The 23,441-nt window shown below is 41.3% G+C and overlaps 1 protein-coding gene across 5 annotated transcripts in view; it reads left to right on the forward strand.

Moving 5' to 3' along the window:
• The window catches only part of FOXP2 (forkhead box P2), a 334,810-nt gene that overhangs the window by 52,120 nt on the left and 259,249 nt on the right, over positions 1-23,441 (forward strand). For all 5 annotated transcript variants that reach the window (XM_033163382.1, XM_033163377.1, XM_033163379.1 and 2 more), the window contains exon 3: positions 3,728-3,815. The gene's annotated coding sequence lies outside the window, so the exon portion shown is untranslated. The remainder of the gene's footprint in view (positions 1-3,727; positions 3,816-23,441) is intronic.

Here is a 23,441-nt window from a genome sequence, read left to right on the forward strand (position 1 = left end):
CCCCCGCGAGCCCGCCGGCATACCGGGCGCCCCCTCCCCAACCCGCCCCCGCCCCCACGGGCAGGCGGGCGCTCACGCGCCGACGGGCGAGCTCCAAGCCGCCCGCCCTCCGGAGCCCCAGCTGGAGCGCTGGGAAGGGCGTGCAAAGCCCTGCACCACTCCAGTGCCACGCCCCTCATCCCCCGCTCGCCCACCGAGGGGCGGCCAGCGCGGGAGGGAGGTGGGCAGAGAGGCGGCACGCCGTGGGCGCCGAGCGATCGTTGCGCCACGGCGGCTGATCCCTTTAAGATGGCCCTGGTAGCAGTAATATTTCTTCCTCTAGAACCACCTAAGTATTGTTTTTTAATCAGTGTCTTATCAGTCTACTAATAGAGGAGGTCTGTGTTGTCTGCCCAGGTAACTTTCTGTGGCAGTTGTTTCTGGGGCATGTATACAGTGCGACTAGTAGAGATGCGACTGTTGGCATTTACTGGGACTTGGTGGTATTCATGTCTCCTTTGAGATGCCCCCCCCACTTATGAAGGGGTTAATGTTCTGGGCCACTGTGCATATAACTGAAATTGTGTAAGGTGGAGAGCACCCCACTTTAATAGGGAGGACGTGCATAGAATGGAGAGAGAGATTGAGAAACTGACTCACGTGTGCTGCTGGGGCTGCTGCCTGGAAGTCACTTGGGGCCACTGCCCCAAGCCTTCCTTCCAATCACTCCCATTGTGGTGGGCTAGTGGCAAAGAGTGACTTCCAGGCAGCAGCCCTGAGTGAGGGAAGGCTTGGGATACACTGGGTAGCACTCCCCAGTGACCTTTAGGCAGCAGTCCGGAACCCCGCGTGCTCCATTTCAATTGATTGATTGATTTTGTGGTGATCTGTGTAAAAGCAGTCACGCACAAGTAGAACACGCGTAAATGGGGGTGGGGTGCCTGTATATGTGTACATAAACCATATATCATAGCGACACCACAGTCTCTGCTGTCCCTCATTCCATGGAAACCAAACCCTTGGTAAGCGCCTGGAATCTCACACCACTCGGAGATAGGGCTGGCGTGCAACAGTATTTTCTTAACAATATGTGACATCAATCCAAATATATGCGACACTTCTTAATTTTCCCTTAAGAAGATAGTTTTCCAGAATAGAATCACGTAATTTTTGGTAGGCTGAAAACACCTTTCCTTTATTCAAATTCATATCTAAATCAAAAGGAAAGGCCAACTTTTGAAATGGGGATGTTGGGAACATACAAAAAAGTCTCTTTTTATAGGTACAGTTTTAAGTCACGATGTTGCCAAATAGTTCTTATGCTTCATTACTTGATATTTAAAATATGCTTTCATGAATATACGGAACACACTGGCAAATTAATACTCTAGCAGCATAAGTAGTGATATAAAATAGCATGTAAAATTTGGCTAATGAGATCACAGTAAGTACTTGGACCTCTTCATGAGCTCATTTCACTTTCACATGATTATAAAACATAACTGTTAATTTATTTTTTGCATGTCCTTGTTAATTATAATGGTATCCAGTAGTGCTGCTGTAGTTAAGGGTCTCTCAATATTTCCTTACAGAAGGGTTACATAACTAAAGAGGAAGTGCTGGATTGTAGTGGGAAATTTTACACACAATTTCATTCTTAATTCACAATAGCTTGAATTAAAACTAGTATAATTGTCTTGAGTATAATTGTCCCCATTCTCTATTTTAGGAGACTTCTGGAGTTATGCTGTGTGTGGGTTAAAATGGATAACCATTTTTATTAGTTGTTAATAGTTTAACCATTTTTGTTTTAGTTTCCTGGGTAGTGGAATAAAGGGAGAGGTAAATCTTTTGATCCTACTTTGTATTGAGTGAGCTCCCCTAAGGTGAATTAGGAATTGGCTCAACATATGCAGCCCTTCTTGAGAAGTTACAGGAAAAGTTTGTCTCTCCTTAACTTCAGGGTTGAAATGTTGGTATAAGTATACTCACAATGCCATGAGCGTATGTCATATCATATTGTTCCCTGGGACAGTACTTCTCAATGCCACTGATAGAGGACAGTTACTTGGATATTTGCCCTTTCCTACCACCAGAACAAACACCTCCAGGAACACGAGAGGGATTTCGATGAGGATAGAGGACAACGGTTGATATTGCCCAAAGTTTGTTGGCATGCACCTGCCCTGAGAGAGAACTGAGTGCACCTCTGGGGGTGAAGTCAAACTGCTGCATTTGCAGCACTGAAGTGACCTCCCTGGGGTGCTAGCCTGGGCAGTGTGTCTCCCCACAAAGTGGAGACTTCTTAATCAGGTGCTCTGGTTATGTAGTTCATATCAGTGAACAGAGCTTAACTGAATATAAGGAACAAATATTAAATAACTTTTATCTATGCGCCTACAAAGCAACAGAATCTTACATCTTCTCATTTTGCATTCTGAGCAGGCAAAGAATTTTGGAGGATAAGTGATTCCCAACTCATAATACAGCTGAACATTTTCAACTGGACAAATTCATATTCCAAATGAGGTGATTGTGAATATTGTGACATTAGGAGCACAAATAGCTCTCCGCGGTGGTTTTCTATAAAACAAACAGATATGAAAGGAATAGCAGTAGTATGTGTTACAAATGCATCTGTAATTCTGTAGCTTAAGCAATTCAGCTACACAATTACTCCTCCTTTGGTTTGATTTTTCCTTTAGACACCTTGTGGCAGGGTCCCTGTGGCCCTGGGTTGTTTGAAGGCATTTTGTAATTATGCCAATCAAATTCTGCTTTTAGCAAGTGTGACCTTTTGCAACCTTCTCATAAATATTGTGCCCTTAAGTTCATTGCACATTGGACTCCTGCATGGAGAAGACTCCAGACCCAGTCAACAGCATATCAAGTCAAAATGGTTATCAAGTGGCAGGGCTGGCAAATGCCTCTGCCTAAGTTTTTGGAGATTTGCTCTCAATTGGAGTAGGTAGATTTACAGTCAGGGATCTTAGGGAGCAATCCATATCCCTGATCTACCACTCATCTACCATCATCACATGTTTCATGTCTACATTGGGAAAAGGTACTAAATGGAGGAGTGATTTCCAGGCATTTGCTCCATAGTGAGTATTAGGAAGTTAGATTTTATTGCACAACACCCCTGTCTACTGGCAATGTGAGATTCCAGGGGTTCCAGGTGCTTACCCAAAGTATATGTTTCCTTCAGAAGGAGGCACAGCAGAGACTGTGGTGCCTTTATGATGTATGGTATATTTACACATATATCCAACCTGAGCCTACCTACGATGGAGGGTTTCATAGCATTAATACCCCATGAGGGCTTTGTTTCTCCCACAGCTGCAACTTGGGATTTAAACAGAAATAAAGCATCACTCTGACTCTCTTGGTTCCCATCTTGTTGCTTTGCTTTTAGCTCACATCACTCCAACTCTCTGCTCTCAACTCTAGCTTTGTTTTTCTAAGGAGGCAGCTCCACCCATTTGCTGTCTTGCATAGAGCCCTTTCCTTTGTTCTGCTTAATGACACCTCACCTCACCAGGAAGCTAGCTTGGCTATTCCAATAATTGGAAGGGGGCGCAGGCATTCAGCCTAACCCTTTCCCCATAACACTATGATGAATGACAGTTATTGTTCACTAGATGGTTTGGTGGCGATGCTGGTAAATACATCATAAAGTGAAACGGAAATATATCTCACCAGTCAGGATAACACACAAGTTATAGCTGTCATATTTGGCTTTTATCAGGTGGTCTGCAATGCTGGAATTGATGCTCTGTACTACTCTAATTCAAGGCTGAAAATTAGAAAGGCTTTTTGAAGTCTGCAAAAGGAAGGTAAGTACAGTTCATTACTGTCAATTGCATTTACCCATCATATAATTGTGCTTGCTTCTCTCTTCTCCCTAAACAAACAAACAAACTCCAATGTAGATTTGTGTTCTGTGATGCACATTGCTTCTTATGTAAAGCTGGTTCTGGAGACCATAAGTAATCAGGTTTTGAGCCAGAAGGAAGAAAACTAGTATTGTTCACATAACTTCCTTCTTTTCCTGCCCACGAACTTTCAAGATTATGCCAAGAGGGTTGGCCTAATCTTGCATGATGTGAAATTTCAGGCATAGACTCTGATACAGCTGCTGCTCTGTGTGAGCAATGAACTTTGAATGGGAATCTTCAAACCCAGAAAAAGTGTGTTATTTTTCTGGGTTTCCTTTTCAGAAGATTGGTGCCAATTTCTTAAACCTGATTTAAAAGTAAAAAGCAAATTGTAGCTTATGTGCAGGTATGTGTATAGCGCTACAGAGGAGATCTATGCACAAGATTCTACTGTGCACACAGAGGGTGCACTGTCCCATGAAGCACTGTCCACCCTGCTGAAAAGGCTTTATATTTGATTCCTCTCCTTTGTCCCCTGTAATCAGTATGCTGTCAAGGCGTATCATATTCCTTTTTTATAACATTGCAAAAATGCAGGTCTTCTCTCTAGCTCCTTAGCCAACAAACTGACATCCATGCCACCTCCCATTTTGAATACTTGAGTCTTCTTGCTGGGAACTCACTGTGATCCTTCACATCTATCCAGATTTCTCTTCCAGAATCAAGTCATATTTCTCACAACGCAGAGTACTAACCACTATACGATCACGGCTGAATCAAGTCATATTTCTCATTGGTTTGATCACGCGACATTTCTCCTGAAATCCTAAATTTGGGTACTGTTGCTCCCAGATCCAGCAGAATCTCCTTATACAGTGGTACCTTGGGTTACAAACACTTTGGGTTACAAACTCCACTAACCCGGAAATAGTTGCGAACTTTGCCCCAGGATGAGAACAGAAATCGTGTCCTGGTGGCACAGTAGCAGCAGGACGCCCCATTAGCAAAAGCGCGCCTCAGGTTAAGAACGGTTTCGGGTTAAGAACGGACCTCCAGAACAAATTAAGTTCGTAACCCGAGGTACCACTGTACTTACAAAACACATTTGTGAATACGTCCTCTTACTTCTTTGAAGTCTATTATATTTCCTTGTTTCCTCCCTGTATTGTTACTTAGCCTTTATATAGGCCTACGCGTGTACAACTAAAACAACAATATACTGCTTTAGCTGAGATTCCTGCATTGCAGAGGGTTGGACTAGATGACCCTTGGGGTCCCTTCCAACTCTAAGATCCTATGCTTCCTTCTTTCCCTTTCCCTTCCTCTGTTTCCCCTATATTAGACTATAAATTGCTTAAGGCAGAGACTTGTCCTTCTGTATCTGTGAATATGTGCAGTGATGGAGATTAGATAGATAGATAGATAGAATTTTGTATGTGTTTGTACCTGTGTGCATGTATGTATGTATGTATATGCACGTATATGCGTAGGTTAATAGTACATTTTGACTGTTGAAATGGTTGAAATTGAGGATTCATTGATATAGTGTCAATTAATATTATGATTCTTTTCTGTAGTAACATGGTGTTGATGACCTGAGTGGCACAGTAATGAGTTAAATACCCCCAAACAATAAAAAGCAAAGAAAATGGGTTGATCCTTGGAGAAATTTTTCCTTTGTGTATGGTTCTAGGGATTAGACCATTTCACAGGATATTGTGTCTGGGTTAGTAGCGCATGCAGTCCCAGGACTTCCCCTGCAACTTGTCTATGACTAGTACATGCACAGAAGTGTCCGCGCTCCGTGTTACACTTACGGGTTTGCGGAGTACTCAACCCGAACGTATGTAACACGGAGCATTCGCAACCCGAGGTATGACTGTATATCAGAGTTGGACATAGGTTTGTACCTTACATATGAGGTAACAAAAAGATCAAAATAGCATTTTAAGTTTTCAATTGGTTTTTGACTGAACTCTAATAGATCCCTTTCCAAGCTGTTAGTAAGAGAGAAACTAGATAATTGGGGACTTTCATGCCATTTTTCAAAATTCTGTAACAATGCAATACAGAATTCAGAATTGTCTTAAGTCTGAATTCTGCGTCTTAACCTTTTTCAAACTGAACTGGGTCTCATAAAGATGCCATGATGATTACTGAAATATTGTGTACAAAGTGAGCAGCAGATAGATGGCTCAACCCTCAATTTTCTATCAGATTATTATGATTGGGTAGATTTTTCTCATTGTTACTTTGTGTTGAATGATTATTATAATTGATTTATGTAGTTTTTGATAGTTTGGATGCCTCGAGCACGAAAGTAGAAAGACAAGATACAAATCTAATAAAGAAATGTCACTATGCACATGTGATGTAGGCATCTTACACAGGTGTATAACATGTGTGCTAGGGAATAATTGTCTTATTGGAAATTACGGGTAAGTGAGTTAGACGTGTGAAAAGTGTGTTCTGTTAGGCCTGCATGAGCTGTATTACCAAAGAATTAATGGAGTGGCATGAGCTATATTCTAGAAGTTTTCACATTCCTGGCTAGAAAGTAAATGATATGATAGCAGTGGGTGGGAAAGGATGAATAATAAAAGAAATTATAATATATGTATATCAATCAGTACTTATTTATGTTGATATTTGTAAAAAAAAAGTGTGTTCATTGTCTTGAGCTCTGTGGGGAACCAACCAATTTTATGACACATTTGAATCACTCTAACAAGATAATTGTAGCCTGTTATAACTCTTAGACGCATTAGAACTTATAGAAACATATTAAATGGAATTTAGAAATGAACATAGTCCTTTCCCTTCTTTTGCAAAGTCAAATGTACTTTGCATTTGTAAAAATCAAATTTGTGGCCTGGAACTACTAGGTAGTAAATTTTCCTATGATTATACAAAGTAGCAAAATATGGATTTTAACAGGCCTCCTTTTCAACTGAAGTGAACATTAAGTACATTCTTAATGGTCTGATTTGCTGGGAAGAGCACTATTACAATAATCTTCTTCTTTTTTACAGCCCATATCAGAGATGAACTTGCATCACTTACTACAAAGTTTATGCTTTGGGAGACATTTTCACGGTATATCCAAGTGATACCCGACATTTCTTGGAATTAGTCCATAATGATATCATCTTCCAAAAAGAGTTGTTTCTCAAACACATTTGATTGTTTTGCATGTAGTGGCTATTAACAGTAGCTATTTTGAAATCTACAACAGGTCTTTTTAAAGATACTAAAAACTGCTGCTGTTTCAGTTACTGTTTGAAAACTTTATAGAAGAGAAGGCATTATAGCCTAGCATTGAGGCACAAGTAGTAGAGGTGAAAACTCCATAATCTTCAGTTGACTTGAATTTTAAATGAATTTTAAATCTTGAAAACACTGGTCTATCTCTGTACCTCGGGTTAAGAACTTAATTCGTTCTGGAGGTCCATTCTTAACCTGAAACTGTTCTTAACCTGAAGCACCACTTTAGCTAATGGGGCCTCCTGCTGTGCTGCCAGAGCACGATTTCTGTTCTTATCCTGAAGCAAAGTTCTTAACCTGAAGCATCTGTAACCTGAGGTACCACTGTGCGTAGTTGTTACGTAGAGTAAACTGGAGGTTAAACTCAGGCATCATGCCAAGCCCTAGTTTGGAATCGAAATCAGAGACCTTCCTCACATGAACCAGAGTTTAGAGCTGATGATCTACTTTAATTCTCTTTCTGCTGAACATGCCAGTCTCTCTAGATGCAGTAGTCTCTGAAACAGCAGCTGGCCGTAACAGTGGTTTGTTAACTTAGATACCACACCAGATTAGCACTGCGAGAAGCAAAGCTACAGGGAACGAGGCAGAGGGCCTTCTCGGTAGTGGCACCCGTCCTGTGGAACACCCTCCCATCAGAGGTCAAAGAGATAAGCAACTACTTGACATTCAGAAAATACCTGAAGGCAGCCCTGTTTAGGGAAGTTTTTAATCTGTGACATTTTAATGTATTTAATATTTGTTGGAAGCCTCCCAGAGTGGCTGGGGGGACCCAGCCAGATGGGCGGGGTACAAATAAAACAACAACAACAACAACAACAACAACAACAACAACAACAACAACAACCATGGTTTGCAAATTGCTTCAGACCACGGTTCTGATTCAGGCTTGCTCACAATCGGAAACCATGGTTCTGACAATTTTGAGATTACATTAAACTGCAGTTAAATTTTCTTCACCATGGTTTGGGATGATGTCTGAATTGAACTGGAGCTTAGAGCACATTCTAAGCTGTCAACTTCATTAGGAAGATACTTTTGTGTTGAATTAGGCACCTATGTTGTTTAAGCATACTGTAGTGTCAAGGGTGAATTTTCTTTTCCCCCTCCACTGCTACTTCACTCTGCCTTACTTGCTTATTCACTTCTGCCTTGTCTTACTCTAGTGTTCTCAGTGCAACTCACACCACAGCAGGTCTAATGTAGATTGACGCCTTTACCAGAGGACTGATTGAAACTTGTGTCTCATAGTTGCTAATGTTCACTGAACCATTTTATTGAAGATAAAGTAAATAAAATTGATTGCCATATGAGAATTCTCTGAAATCAAATGGAATAATTTGACAGGTTTAAGCCTGTGGAAAAAAGCAAAGCATTGAAGCAGACGGGAATACTTTCTATTCACAGCATATCAAGGAAAAAAGTTGTTTTCATTGTGTGTGATCTTAAAAGTACCTGTAAATATACCCCCAAATGGTAAAGTTGAAAAGCTGTTAACAAGGCTTAAATATTATTATCAAGTCTTTTTAAACTTACTTTTTAATAACTTTATGAAAAAGAACACCGCTTTGTCAACTGTTGTATGAGATTTCAGCACATAGATTGCTAGCCATCTATTTATCAGCACATTCATAATACAGTTTATTGTGTGTTCTGTAGGTAGAGATGACGGGCATAGGAAACCTGTATGTTTAATTGCATTTCATTTGAATAAAACTGAATTGCTGTTTGAAAATTGTAATGAGCTGCATTTAAAGAGAAACAAGTAATCATTGCTGGCAAATAATTTTAACTATAGAAGAAGAAGAAGAGTTTGGATTTGATATCCCGCTTTATCAATACGCGAAGGAGTCTCAAAGTCGCTAACATTCTCCTTTCCCTTCCTCCCCCACAACATACACTCTGTGAGGTGAGTGGGGCTGAGATAAATAGCAGTTTATCTGAACTGATAATTTTTTGCACCAATTCCAGCCAAATTCCCCCCTATCCTTCCTTTTCTTTTTAACCTCTTTCAGCCTGTACAACTTATGATCAGCCAAACTGACTTCACCCACCAGTCATGAATTCTATTTGACAGCCCCCCGCCCCTGTTTTTTACCGTCCTTGGGTGACAGCAAAAACAGGATGTTTAGTGGGACATAATGTGAATTGTTGCCTGTATTTGGCTTCATGAGTCACAAGATATGCAGCTCAGTGTGAGTGATGCCTTTTCATGCTTTTCCATGGCATGTGCATTTCCACACACTTTGTCCTTTGCTCCCAAACTTGATTTTTTTTTGGGGGGGGGGTTACAGTTTATATGTTCTCCTTATGCCACAGGGCCCACCTACCGGTATGTTACTTGTATAGGAAAATTGTTTTCTGGAGATGTGGGCATTCCCCCTCTTTCTTTTATTATTAGCCTGTTAACTGTCCATTTACGTGACCGGTTGTGAACTCTCTTCCACTTCCCTTATCCCTGAAGCCTTGCAGCACTGTAATAGTCTGCTACAAGTAATATATTTTATTTGCACACAGCTACAGTTGGGATTCTGAACTGATGGAAAAGCTGTTATCCCTCTTCACATAAAACCACACCCATAGAACACAAAGAGGGAAGGGATGCTGTTCGTCATACTATGCCATTACAATATTCCCTTCCTGGTGCTGAGCCATGAAAAACGTTTGTTGGTCACTCTGAGAATTACAGGTCAACCTTTGTTTTTTCATCCAAGAAAAGCTTGGACGTACTTGGCACCAATACATGGATTCAAGAAATTATAACTTTTGAGAAAACAAAAGTAGATGTAATGTTCAGCATATGTTTCATTATCAATACAGTGCAAGGGTGTGTGTGGGTGTGCGCAGACATGTGGCTCATTTTAAAAGTCATTATGACTATCTGCCAAAGTTTCTAATTTGAAAAGACACATTTATGAATGTGTACAGTGCACCCTTTTGAAAATTGGCAGTTTTCTTCCCTTTTAAATATGATTTATTTTAGAGTTTGCTGTCCCAAAGGCTAACCTATTAACATCTTGATAGATTACAAACCCCAGTCCCTGCACAAATAACTATACTTTGCTAAACTTTAGATATTGAGAAGACAAATATTGAAAGTGGGTTTCTAAAATACCGAATGGGCTGTAATAATTCTCTGTAAAAGATGCACATTCTTGGCTCTGCACTGTAACTGTATTGCAACCTTAGTTAAATTGCTTGCTCATTGATACGGTTTACATTCATTGTGAGTTGCTCATTTCTAAGGAGAGTGTGAGTTGCATGCCCTACATCTAGAAGCAGCTACTTCTCCAAAGGCATAACAATTAATAGCGTAATAGTGATGAAAGAAGTCGAGTTTGCATGAATTATACAATTGTTCTGCAGGAATAGAAAAAAGGAGGAATGTGTCTCTAAATATTTGCATCCAGATACATTTATATTATTGCTGTTCTAAAAGTGATTATTTTCTGTGGTTAATGTAAGACAAGTTTTTTTTTTAAAAAAGCAGGATTGACCTCATTTGACCTTTCTGACGTTCAGTCAGTTAAAAGGTTTGTAAGACGGTTAATTACCAAACGGTATGATCATTATTCATCTCATCATTTGATATATAACGTCAAGTGAATTGCCTCCCTGGAGTGCACTGTGTTTCACAGATCAATAGATTTAGTAAGAGCTTGAAGGAGAGCTTTAAACATTCAAAGAAGGGAAAGTTTATCCTGCTCACAAAATGCCTCATGTAGATATTTCATGTGAGTTTGGAATTACTTTGTTTATTTCTAAGCAAAGAACATTGGTTTAAGTTTTTTTATTACATCTTATGATTTCACTGAAATTAAAATGTGGAAGTAGCTGCTGTTTTACACTGTGAAATGTATATGTATATATAGTCCTAACTTTAAATACTTATTCACTGCCAGCCATGTGTTAAGTCCTTTAAATATTTTCCCCTGCTGTTCTAAATTGAAATCCACTATTCCACATTCTTATGGTACATCTTATTCTTTGCCCCAACACAGAAAATGGCTGTCCTGAATATTAACACATACTTGTGTTTAATATTTATGCAGTACTTTTCCACATTTCCATTAGTTTTAATTACTTCAGTTTGTAACCTACCCCATCCCACCCCACATCCCCCAGGTGATAAAGAATATGCTTTGACTAAATTTTGATTTTAATGCAAACATCTTAATTAAACAATACTTCTCTAGTTAAACCAAAAATCCTGTACATGGCTTGCTAAGACTTAGCAGTTGTGTATTATTATCGAGGGGTTGTTTCTTAAAATACCTAACGAAAGGTCAGCTCACATAAGTGGCAGCATTGCTAAATTTCATTCGTTTGATTATACAGGGGTCCCCCCATTCACGCGTGACTACATATACATGTGGTGCTGGGAAATAGTTAAATAATTCAATTCAAACCCAGAAGTGGTGGGAGAGAACTGGAGAGTCCTTGTGGCTTGTGAGGAGATCCTCCCTGGAGCCTGATAAGGATGTCAATGAGGGCAGAAGAAGCCCTGAAGAGACTGGAAGCACAGCAGGGCTTTGTTTATGCTGCTCAGCTTCCTCACCTAACAGCTAATGTGCAGGGGAGGGCAGCAGCAGCAGCAGCTGCTTTTCCTTACATACTCCAGTCTTCCTTGCAGCAGTACATTGCGATGGAAATGTCCATCCTTCTTTAGCAGCAATGGTATTGGTATGGAGTAGAATGAGCGTCCGTCAATATGTTGGTTCTTCTTTAAAGTAGCACTGAGTAAAGTCTAAATACTAGAAATCTCCTGTGAAGCCTGATATAAATGGATAAAGATACTTGATAATGGAAAACACACTTGTAAGCATTCTTCTTCAGTTACCAAGCAAATAACTAAAATGACCAATCTATGCAAAGCAAATTAACTTGTATTAAACAATTAGCCACACATTTTTTTTTAAATTACAAGCATGAACTAGAAGCACATCAGTTGTACCCAGCTTAATTTCACTTTCATAGACAAAAAGGTGCAGCCAATTAGAAATGAAGGAGATAATGTGGCTGTGAAAAGGCAGTTTCTGCTCTTATTAGAAGCACATTAAAATGGCAGAACCTGAAACCCAAGAGTGCAGTGTGAGTGGAAAAGATTTAAGGAAATTTGTACAAAGTCTGTTCTGAAATAAGAACAAGGATGGGAGATAAATTAGCACTTTGGGGTTGTTTATTTGTTTTTTTAAAGGGAGATTAGTCCTAAAGTTTTTGTTTTTTGTTTTTTGTTAATCCTGAAGCTGGGGAGAAGTCATAGATCAGTGGTAGAGAATATGCTTTGCATTAAGATGGTACAAAGTTCAATCTGTGGCACCTCCAATGGAAAAGATCAGTTAGCAGGCGGGGGGGGGGAGAGACCTCTGTTTGAGACCCTACCAGTCACTGGGGTCTGACTCAGTATTAAGCTGTTTCACATGGTACCTTATCTTAAAATAGGGATAGGGAACCTTTAGACCTCTAAAATGCCCATCATTCCTAACCAATGGGCATGTTGGCTAGAAATGCTGGGAATTTTACTCCGACATCAACTGGAAGAAAACAGGTCTCCCATCCCTGTTTTACAGTGACTATAAAACCAAGACCTTTGCTACTATGGATTATGTCCTGAGTAAAGGGTAAAGGTAAAGGGACCCCTGACCCTTAGGTCCAGTCATGTCCAACTCTGGGGTTGCGGCACTCATCTCGCTTTACTGGCCGAGGGAGCTGGCGTACAGCTTCCGGGTCATGTGGCCAGCATGACTAAGCCACTTCTGGCGAACCAGAGCAGTGCACAGAAATGCTGTTTACCTTCCCGTCGGAGCGGTACCTATTTATCTACTTGCACTTTGACGTGCTTTCGAAATGCTAGGTTGGCAGGAGCTGAGACTGAGCAACGGGAGCTCACCCCATCGCAGGGATTTGAACTGCCGACCTTCTGATTGGCAAGCCCTAGGCTCTGTGGTTTAGACCACAGCACCATCCGCATCCCATATGTCCTGAGTAGAACTCGCTCAATGAAATTACAGCCCAGTATTCATAGTGACCTGCTGTTTATTCTGTATATATTGCATTGCTAAAACGAGAGCATAAAAATGTCAATAATACTAATCTTTGCATGTATACTAGTGAGAACCTTTGTATTTTAATGTACAGTATGTAAAAGGACGCAGGTGGCACTGTGGTCTAAACCACAGAGCCTAGGGCTTGCAGATCAGAAGGTCGGCGGTTCGAATCCCCGCGACGGGGTGAGCTCCCGTTGCTCAGTCCCAGCTCCTGCTCACCTAGCAATTTGAAAGTGCAAGTAGATAAATAGGTACCGCTCCGGCGGGAAGGTAAACGGCGTTTCCGTGCGCTGCTCTGGTTCGCCAGAAGCGGCTTAGTCATGCTGGCCACATGATCTGGAAGCTGTCTGTGGACAAACGCCAGCTCCCTCGGCCTATAGAGCAAGATGAGCACCACAACCCCGAGTTATCCGTGAATGGACCTAACGGTCAGGGGTACCTTTACCTTTACAGTATGTAAAAATATAGCAACATGTCATATCTTTGCCAACATGACAATATAGCTAACCCCATTGCAACACTTAGTGTAAAACAAAAGGAATTAAGATATTCTGACCAAGAGTATCCTCCTTTGTGCTGCTACGGATAATCTGAGAACAGAGGCACAACAGTGGTGTTTTTTTTATATGATGTCTGAGAAAAGTACTTGCTTAAAAATGGACTTTCTTCCCTTGAAGCATTAAAATATCCAACAAACATACTATGTCTACTCTTACTACTACAGTTTATTATTCATTCCTAGCTCTTCCTTCTTATCTTTGATCTTTTCTAATAGTGCTTCAAGCAATTGATCTCTCTCCCCCTTCTGCAGCTACAAGCCCCTCTCACTTCATGTTCAACTGTTACTTCCCTTCCCCGGTGTTTCCCTTTCTGCCTCAGGACCAGACTGTTCAGTTACTTTGGTTTTTTATGTTTTCCACATTGGAATCGGCAGTAGTGAGGCAAAGTCAACAGGAAGAGCAAATTAGAAGACTATGTGGGAAACATTTACACTCAGAACTGGGTGGCAAGATCCTTCTTCCAGGTAGTTGATTCCAAATTGCAATATACCTGTTATGTTAGCTAAGATAGGAGGTAAGAGACCTCCACCTCATATGTCAGGTGGCTAACAGGTGGCTAGAGTTTCCCCAAAATGACATTGCAGACCAAATTAAGAAGGTCTGGGGTGCCTAATTACACCTGCAAGGTTGAAGGTTCCCTGCCAGTGTTCTAAGGGGTTAAGAAGATTTTTTCACGTGTTGGTGAGCTGCTTTCCAAAGAGTTGAAATTGCGCTATCAATTTAGGATCTCCACAGGTTTTTCTGAAGCCTGGATGCCATATTGTCCACAGGTCACCCTGATCTTTCAGTCTAAAATAATCAGTAAGGTCTGCTGGTGTTATTTTTCTAAAAAAAAAGAAAAAAAAAAGACGTAGGTGCCGGAAGTCACCAGGAACTCCTCCCTTGTTCTCTTATAATGGCAATGGTGCCCACCTGAGAGGTGTCAAAACCGAGTTCTGTCTAGTTCCAGCTAAAAAAAGCCCTGCAGGTCTCTTTTGCCTTTTGAGATGCTTGGAATGTCTCCTGCACTATGTTAGGTGTGGTCTTTTATTAAGAAGGGGGAAATAAGTTTCTCTAGGGAGGGATACAGAGCTAATGGTTTATGCAGCTTTCTCATGGTTCCATAGACACACAGTATTTCAATGGCAATCCTTCCATAAAACCTACATGTCCCAGAATAATCTATATATACAAAAATGTTCAAGATGGGTTCACGGATGCGAAGGCCTTGCTCTGTAACCGCTTGACCGGTTGCCTTCAAATTTTGACACAACATTCCTTGGCCATATGGGAAGGTTCTTAGGTACCTAGATTGCAAAAATATCGCATCTTTCCCAGGTAAATCCGTGAATTTGTGCAAAAAAAAAACCCCAGCGCACTCCAGTGGATGTCAAAGGAACACACGCTTTACAACAACAGACTTCTGAAGAGGGTGGGAGGGGGAGCAGAACTTGAGGTCACCTCAGCCAATAGGCTGTTGGCGGGGGAGGGGCCGAATCAACCTTTTGCTACCACCACCATAACAACTCCTTGCTTCAGGCTCAGCCAATTCCCATTTTAAAACAGTGAGCAACAGACATGAGAGTGCGGAGGTGATGGAACAAATCACAGTGCAGGAGTTCAACAGAACAACCTGTGGAGAGCCAGGCGAAACTGGGGGTGGGAGGGAACCGGAGAGAAGGAAGGTAGGAGAGCAACACAGTTTTGGAGTGACCATGGAGGAGAGTACGGGGTAGGGGAACAAATCACGCCGCATGAGTGGGAGGAAGACGAAAACGGGGGGGGGGCTGAGAGGAGGCACGCAGAAGTTCATCAGGATAAGCTGTGGGAAACCAGGCAAAAACGGGACGGAAAGACTGAGAGGAGTCAGGCTAAAGTTAATCGGGATAACGTGTGGGAAACCAGGTGAAAACGGGGGGGGGGGGAAGAGAGAGACTGAAATGGGGCACATGGAAGTTCATGGGGATAAGCTGTGGGAAACCAGGTGAGAACAGGGAGGGGGGGAAGAGCCACAGCAAGGCGTGGTCGGGCCAGCTAGTGCAACATAAAGATGTAGCATCATTCCAAGCAATATGGATGGGAAGGTGGTTGTGGTGGGTGGAAGATGACAGTCCTCAGTAAAACCAAATAAAAAATAAAAAATTCCTTCCAGTAGCACCTTAGAGACCCAACTAAGTTTGTTCTTGGTATGAACTTTCGTGTGCATGCAGACTTCGTCACTGTTAATGTGTGTGTGCATGTGCGTTTCATTTCCTTCCCACAATATTACTCAGATGAAAACTTAAGTCACAAAATATTTTTCTTTTTTTAATAAGTCTGTATACTGCTTTTCAAGACAAGCTTTTTTCAAAGCAGTTTACAACCACTTAGCAGTGTACAGTAAAGTACACTTTTGAACATTATAAAACAAAACAATACTGCAAACCATATGAAAACCGTAAAAGCCAAAATTATGCCAGCAAAGTATTAAAAGAGTAAGTAGAAGCATTGTAGTGCATTTGGTGGGGGAAATAGTGGTTGCAAGCAGCAGAGATACTGCAGAAAACCACAGAGGCACTCCATTGTTTCTTCCCCATCGCAGAAATCCACCCCCTCACAACTTAGAGCAAAAGGGAGGAGGCAGTTCCATTCCTCTTTTACCTCACAGCCCTGTCTTCCAGTTTTCAGGCTCAACTTTCAAAAACTTGGCTCAGCAGTGGTCTTTGTGGATCAAAGTCAGTATCTTGAATTGCACCCAGAAGCTAACTGGCAGCCACTGCAGATAGACAGCAATAGATGTTGCACACTCTATTTGCATGGCACCTGTAAGCAGCTACATGTCACTCTCTGCACCTGCTGAAGCTTTCAAAGCAATCAAGAGGAGCAGTCCCACAGAGCAAATTGGAGCACTACTAAGGGATGAATTAGGGAAGCACATGAGAAGGGGCAGTCAACCTATTAGTTTTAGAAGGTAGCACTCTTGGTCATCTTACTCCTGAGCATGTCACAAGCAAAGCCAATTTTGGGGTGGGGAGAGATCCAGACTGGCTCGTTTACGGGCACAATTCAAGGCGCTCACACCATGCGTCATTACCTAGAAAGGTCTATCCCAGCAGCTTCAATAAATTTTAAATGCATTTGTGAGAGTTTGGAATCCTGTGGCATTCTGCAAACCTCTGGGAAATGGGACATATCCATCTGATACTGCATTCTGAAACTGATCAGTAAGAAGCAATCAAAAGCACAAGGTAGAATTGCTCTGAAAATCTGAATAATCCAAGTCTTCATGCTTCATGTTTAAGCAAGGAGCGTATCCAATTTCTCCTATCTTAATTCTCCACTTTCTTCTGTCTACATGGCTGCATGAGGGGCTATCACGAATGCTAATCTTTATTTAGAATATTTATTAACTGCTCTTCAACAGAAGATTCCAGGTTATTGTGACTAAAACTATTCGCACAACTGAGGAATAATATACCAAGGGGAGGAACAAGATAAAAGGCAGGCATAACACAAAACTAAAGAAGGAAGAAAGGCAGTTCTGACTAAAATATAATCTAATATCATTCTAGAGCTGTAGTGGAAGGCATGGCCTCCAGGGAAATGGAGCAGAAGGCAGGAGCAGACAAAGAAAAAAATGACCGATGTAGGTACAGTTTGTTGGTTACACATTAAAAACATAATTAAAAAGAATATTTTTAATTAAATTTATATACAGTCTTTCATCCGAGAATCACAGGGTGGAAAACCTGGAAACCGATCAGCCTTTGAGGGTAAACCAGCCTCATAGGTCCCTCGCCTGTGCAGAGGGGGAAGTTACTGAGAGCCTAAATCTCAACAGGAAGTGATCTGACCTATGACAAGGAACTGATGCCAAAATCTTCCACTTTCAGATCACCCTCTTCCCGGCCAGTTGAGAAAAGAAGGTCCAGAGTGTGGCCTGCCATATGTGTTGGGACAGCCCCATGGTCATCATGGCAACCGCAAAGTCGTGAGCCACCCCAGAGCTAACTTTTGGATGTTGAAGTCCCCTAACACCTAGAAGTCTGGAAGTTGCCTGGACACTTCCACCAAGACCAGCTCTGTTTGCTCAGGCAGGGAGACAGCTGGGCAACAAGGCAGATGGTAAACAAGTAGAATCCTTAATCTGTCCTGATTATCCAATGCCAGGAACAAAGGCTCTTGAGCCCCAATCACTCTTAAAGGTGATCAGGAAGCTTCCATTAGTGCAGAACCTGGCTGCTAGAATTTGACAGGTACAACCAGAGTTGTTATAATATTCCACCTAATTTGAAAGTCTACTTTGACTGCATATTTGCTTCCAGGCACAATTTAAGGTGCTGGTGCTTACCTATAAAACCCTAATGACACGAGATACAAATACATGACCCTGACCCTTTCCCCAAGTAAGCTCTTAACATTAATTATGTTTCCATAATGAAGAGGGCATTTTCAGCAGTGGCTCCTTGACTTTGAAATGTCCTCTCTAAGGAGACACATCTATATGGCACCGACTTGGCAAGCTTTTTAAATTTTAAATGTTTTTTTAAAAATTGTGTTATATTCTCTTTTTTTTAGTTTAGTTGTGTCTTTTGTTTAGTTTGTTAGTTTTAAAATTATGTGTTATGCGATTTTCATTTCATTCAAACTTTTGCACATTGCCCTGGAATCGTGATGAATGGCTGTTGACCAATGTTTTTTAATTAGGTAGTTAATTAAAACAATACATACTTTACATGATGTACACTTGCGAAAATTTTAAACTCAGAAGTAAAAAGGTAAAGGTAAAGGGACCCCTGACCATTAGGTCCATTCGGGTTGTGGCTGAGTTCAGTGGGATTTACTTCCTAGTTAATGTGCATATAATTATAGCTTGAGCTGAAAATCAGTGTAGTAAAAACTGTACTCTGAACATAATTTTGAATGTCTTTTGAAGTATCTCTGTGTGTTTTCAGTAGCACATACCTAAATTCAAACAGTGACTCACATATCCAGACATGAAATCAGAAGATCTATTTCAAGTCTTCATGTCTAGAATTCATCAAAATAGATTGTCCACTTAAATTGACCATAGATTTCATTTTAGCTCCGTAGACAAATGAAATCTGAGAACAAATAAAAGCTTCTTTTCCCAAAGGCTATACTTTAATACCTCCTTATCAAAGGAAAGAAAGAAAAAGATCACCAAGTAAGATAGCCCTTAGAGTTCTTCCGAGCATCTACCTGCATTTCTCCTCAGAACCCTTTTCACTCTCTGAGAATCTGGTATGAGAGGCTGGTAATGTGATAGCTTTCTATTAGACTAGCATGATGAATAGAAATGCAACCTTTCCAGCTTTATGGAGTTGCCTGAGCAAGATATTTGTGGAATTTGAAAGTCTGTGCACTCTTTTCACTAAGAGAATCCCTCCAACCTCTAAAATATAGTTTTGCCTGTTTTCGATGCCTGATGATTTGGGACCAATATAGCACTACCTTAAGAATGATACCAGCCTTAAGTAGTTAAGACTGACATAAAGACCAAATACTGAACAAAATTGGCTTACCTTTTTATTTCAAACATGTCAGCGCTTGAATTTTTTTGTGTATAACTTGCTGGAACTCAGTGGGCGTCATTGCCATTATAAGAGACTAAGGGAGGCATTCATGGTGAGTTCCAGCACCTCTTTTTCTAGAAAAATAGCCCTGGGTATAATAAAATACTGATTTTAAAGGAGAAGGAAATAAGCGAATAAGGGAATAAAGGGAATAAAGTGAGACACCTGTCACGAGGTTGAAGAGTCTTTGTTTATAGGCTGTGTAGTCTTACCTTGTTAAAAGCCTTAAGCATTATCACCCTTAATTGTATAAACGTTACCCTAGTTTGCTTCATGATAATTAATGTGTTAAAAGAAATTTGTCTGCCCTAGCTTAGGACCTACACCGGCTGCACACTTGTTTTGTTGTTGTTGTTTCTAAAACTTGCTTAGTCATCGAAAATTGACTTGGAGGATGATGGCTGTCCATTGTGGCAAAAGAGTTTTGAAGAAGAGTGCAACACTTTTATGTGCATTAGAGTTACATCCAGGCATGTAGAGATTTTAATTACATCCATGCAAGTGAAATAATTCATTGTGAACCCGCAAGTACAGCCTTCGTCTGTGAAAGTATACACAAATGTTGGTACTGGTATAAAACTCAAGGTTCAAAAGAATACAGATGTGCTATAAATGTGTCAAGAATGACCTGTGCTTTTACAAGCTGTATTTTGAAGGGTGATAGTCTGATTTTCTCCCAATTAGATTTTATGCTAATTTCTGGTGATATCCAGCTCCTTGTATTCTTACTCAAATTCTCTGTACAGGAACACTTGAAGTTGGGATTTTTAGATATAGTAAGTAAAGGTGTGTGGAGGGAAGGAGAAGTGTTGATTACACCAGTTTCTGCACGCTCCTTTCTTGCTAAAGCAGGGTTGATAGATAGGCCAGGGTGGTTAAAATATGGCAAGCTGTCTGGGATGGAAGGAGACGGCAGACAGAAAACAAGAATAAGACTTAAGTCAAGATTAGGATTCTTGAGAACAAAGGTATTTGTTGATAGATCTTTCAGTATTCTGGACACAGCCCAGGGAGTAGATCACTAGGTCTGACAGGCACTTAGTCTCACCCTTGTCCTTTTATTCTCTCTGAGCCCGACTCTCAGGCCCGAGCCTAACAGTCCACCATGAGCTTATTCTAGCTTTCATGCCTGCATTGGTTCACTTGCTCACTTTGAGTATAAGGCCCTTGGAGGTGTGTATGGTGAGCTCTCCATGGAACAGAGGCCGGAGTCTAGGGGCTCAGGCTCAGGAATCTTGGTCTTCGGTCCAGAGGTGGGGTTCAGGCTTAGTATCTCCTCCTTGAGCACTGCTGTCCCCACTTTCTGTATCTGCACCCACATAGCTTTTTGCACTTGGGAATCATGACAAACAAACTCATAAAACACAAACCTGCTTGATCCGTTAGCAGGCAGTGCATGATTAGGAATGCCTCTTTTGTTGATAGCATAGCCTTTGGGTGCCCTAATCAGATTGCCCTTTAATAGCATTGCCTGGCCATGTGTTTTTTCTAATAATGACATGTAAAAAGTTGTTAGGTTGGCATGGCACAATCTGTCTAACATATTGGATGCTGGATATTGGAGGGCAGGGGGACAGTGGCAGGAGCATAGTGGGGGGAGAACCATGGCTTAGTTGCTTCATCATCTTTTTCTCTTACAATAAAATAGAATAGTTATAAGTGGTTTTTTCCACTTTTCTTGTGTGCTCCCACATTCTCAAAATAAAAAAACACCTAAACCCCAACCTGGTGACCTTTTTGTATGACTCAGAAATCCCCTCCCCCCCTTTCCTTTCCTTTCCTTTCCTTTCCTTTCCTTTCCTTTCCTTGTGAAAAGACATTATGAGGAAAGTAAATGATGGCATACCGCTTCCAATCTTTCATCCCTCTATGCAATGTTAACACCAAGCACTGAATATGCAGACCTTGACAAGGCCACACTTGTATTTTACCAATCTACCAGTACTTCTTTCTTTTCTGACTTCCTGTGGTAGGTATATATAGGGAACCTGCAACCAACAATCAGCTGTTGTTGGATTTTAACTCCCATCTGCCCTAGCCAGCAGTCATGAATGACTGTTCAGTAACATCTGCAGGACAATAAACTCCCCATTACTGTCCTAAACGACATTGATTCTCAATTAACTAAGTACTATGCACCCCAGGTTTTTCAAAAGCCAAGCCATGGTGCCCTTACTTTTGGAAATGTTGATGATATATGTGTGGTAGTTTTTGTTATGTGAATGGTGTCACTATACCTTCCAATACGTCCCAGCACAAAACCGGGACACAAGTCTTCTGGGTCGTGTTCTTGCATGAGTCACATGACCCATGCGAGAGCACATCGCCCCAAAACATGTATTTTGGGGTGCCACAATCTTACGCAAGATGTGCATCCAGCCTTGATAGCACATGTTTTGGGGTGCTGTGCTTTTGTGTGAGAGCACAGCCTCCCTAAAACACTGTCCCGGACAGTTGATGGGTATGTGCCACAGCCCCCTGGGTGGATTATGCAGACCCCAATGGGGTCTGCGGACCACCAGTTGGAAACCACTGCTAAAGGGTACTGTTGGCTTAAGTGGCATTGGGTAAGCCTTATTATGGGAGGGGAGGTTGTTGCCACCACCTGCCCCCTCCACGTTAAGGGTGTCCTGTTAAAGGGATCCAGGGGTATGGTTCCTTTCCGAAGCTTGGGTGTGGGCTACGGCCATGCTACGACCCCAACAGTAACCCTGGGGGTTCTCTTAATTGATGTATATCATAGGGCTTCCCCTTCCAGTGGTTGACCCTTATGAGACTCCCTGCAGGAGTCAGGATATAGTCTTGCTTCACCCAACTGCATAAGACAAAGTGCTCATATCTGTAACCAATAAAGTTGTGGCCTTATTTATCCTATTAACCCAATATACTTGTGTTTGTGTATTTATTTAGGAGGGAGTTGTGGGGCCCGGGGCCTCACCACACAACAAATTTTAGGCACAGTTGGGGGAGAAGAAAACCCAGAAGTCTCATTCCGCAAGTAACTACATTGTGCAAGGGGACAGATATCATTGGATGCTGCCCTATATGTGCACACTGAAGGGAAGTCAGATCACTTGAAAATGAATTTTTGAAACTTTTGAAATTTGGGTCCAAAGCTTAGGAAATTTGTTTTCCTAAGGGAACAGATGTTGGAAGCCCAAAGCAAACCAGAAGCATTTCTAATGAACAGAGTTGTTTTTAAAATTAAAAAAATTAATCCCAGTTACTGAATATATGATCTGCTCAGGTTTCATTATTGTTCCTTGCATTTTAAAAGGAATTAGATGGTTGTTTAAGTGTTGGCTCTTATATTGCGTGACTTAGGTGAGCACTAAGCAACCTGGGAGGAAGGTAAAGTGGGGGAAGGTGTCATCATGAAGATGCTAAATTGTCTCACACCTCAGCTACATTTTTAGAAGCTTCTGCAGTAAATCTTAACTCCCTGTTGAATAGAGTTGTGGTCAGTGTATTGCATACCTTGATCATATTAGTGTAGAATGTACCTAGGATGGCCGATTCTTTTAGGAGGTCTTTAGTCCTAAATGCTAACAATTTATATCTTCTTGTTTTTTGCAACTGTTAGTCTGCTGTATCAAAATTCTAATGTTGATAACTTATAGATTTAGGCCAGATGTGAGCAACTGTTCTTGCTTATGCTGTGTATTCTGTTTGGATTTGTTAAAATCTCTGAAAGGATCGTTTTTGCTTTGAGTCAGGTGGAATCAACAAACAGATGTATGCAGATCTCTTACTCCTGCAGAAAACCTCTAGGTGAGATAGTATCACTTCATTCCTTAATCCTGACATCACTTCCCTCCATTATTCTATTTAATGTGGAATCAGAAATGCACAACTGGACCTTCTGAGGTGACTGTATCAGAACTAATGAGCTCCCCAACCTTTAGACACCTGTGCATCTCTATCTATCTGTCTGTCTGTATCTAGTATGTAACTGGGTTTCCTCCCTCTTTGCCTCAGCAACATTTCCTGTTATTTAATGTTTACAGCATCTTGAATTCGGGTCTCTGGAGGCTCGCCAGCACAGAGTTCCTTTACCCTTCAGCAGGAACAAACTTCCTAGCAAGTTTTCCCCTCCAGCTTCTAATTTAAGTGCAAGTCCATTAGCAAAAGTACTCACACGCAGCATACTTATTTGTA

The sequence above is a fragment of the Lacerta agilis genome, chromosome 10 (assembly GCF_009819535.1).
Source record: "Lacerta agilis isolate rLacAgi1 chromosome 10, rLacAgi1.pri, whole genome shotgun sequence".
In the NCBI taxonomy this organism is placed as follows: Eukaryota; Metazoa; Chordata; class Lepidosauria; order Squamata; family Lacertidae; genus Lacerta; species Lacerta agilis.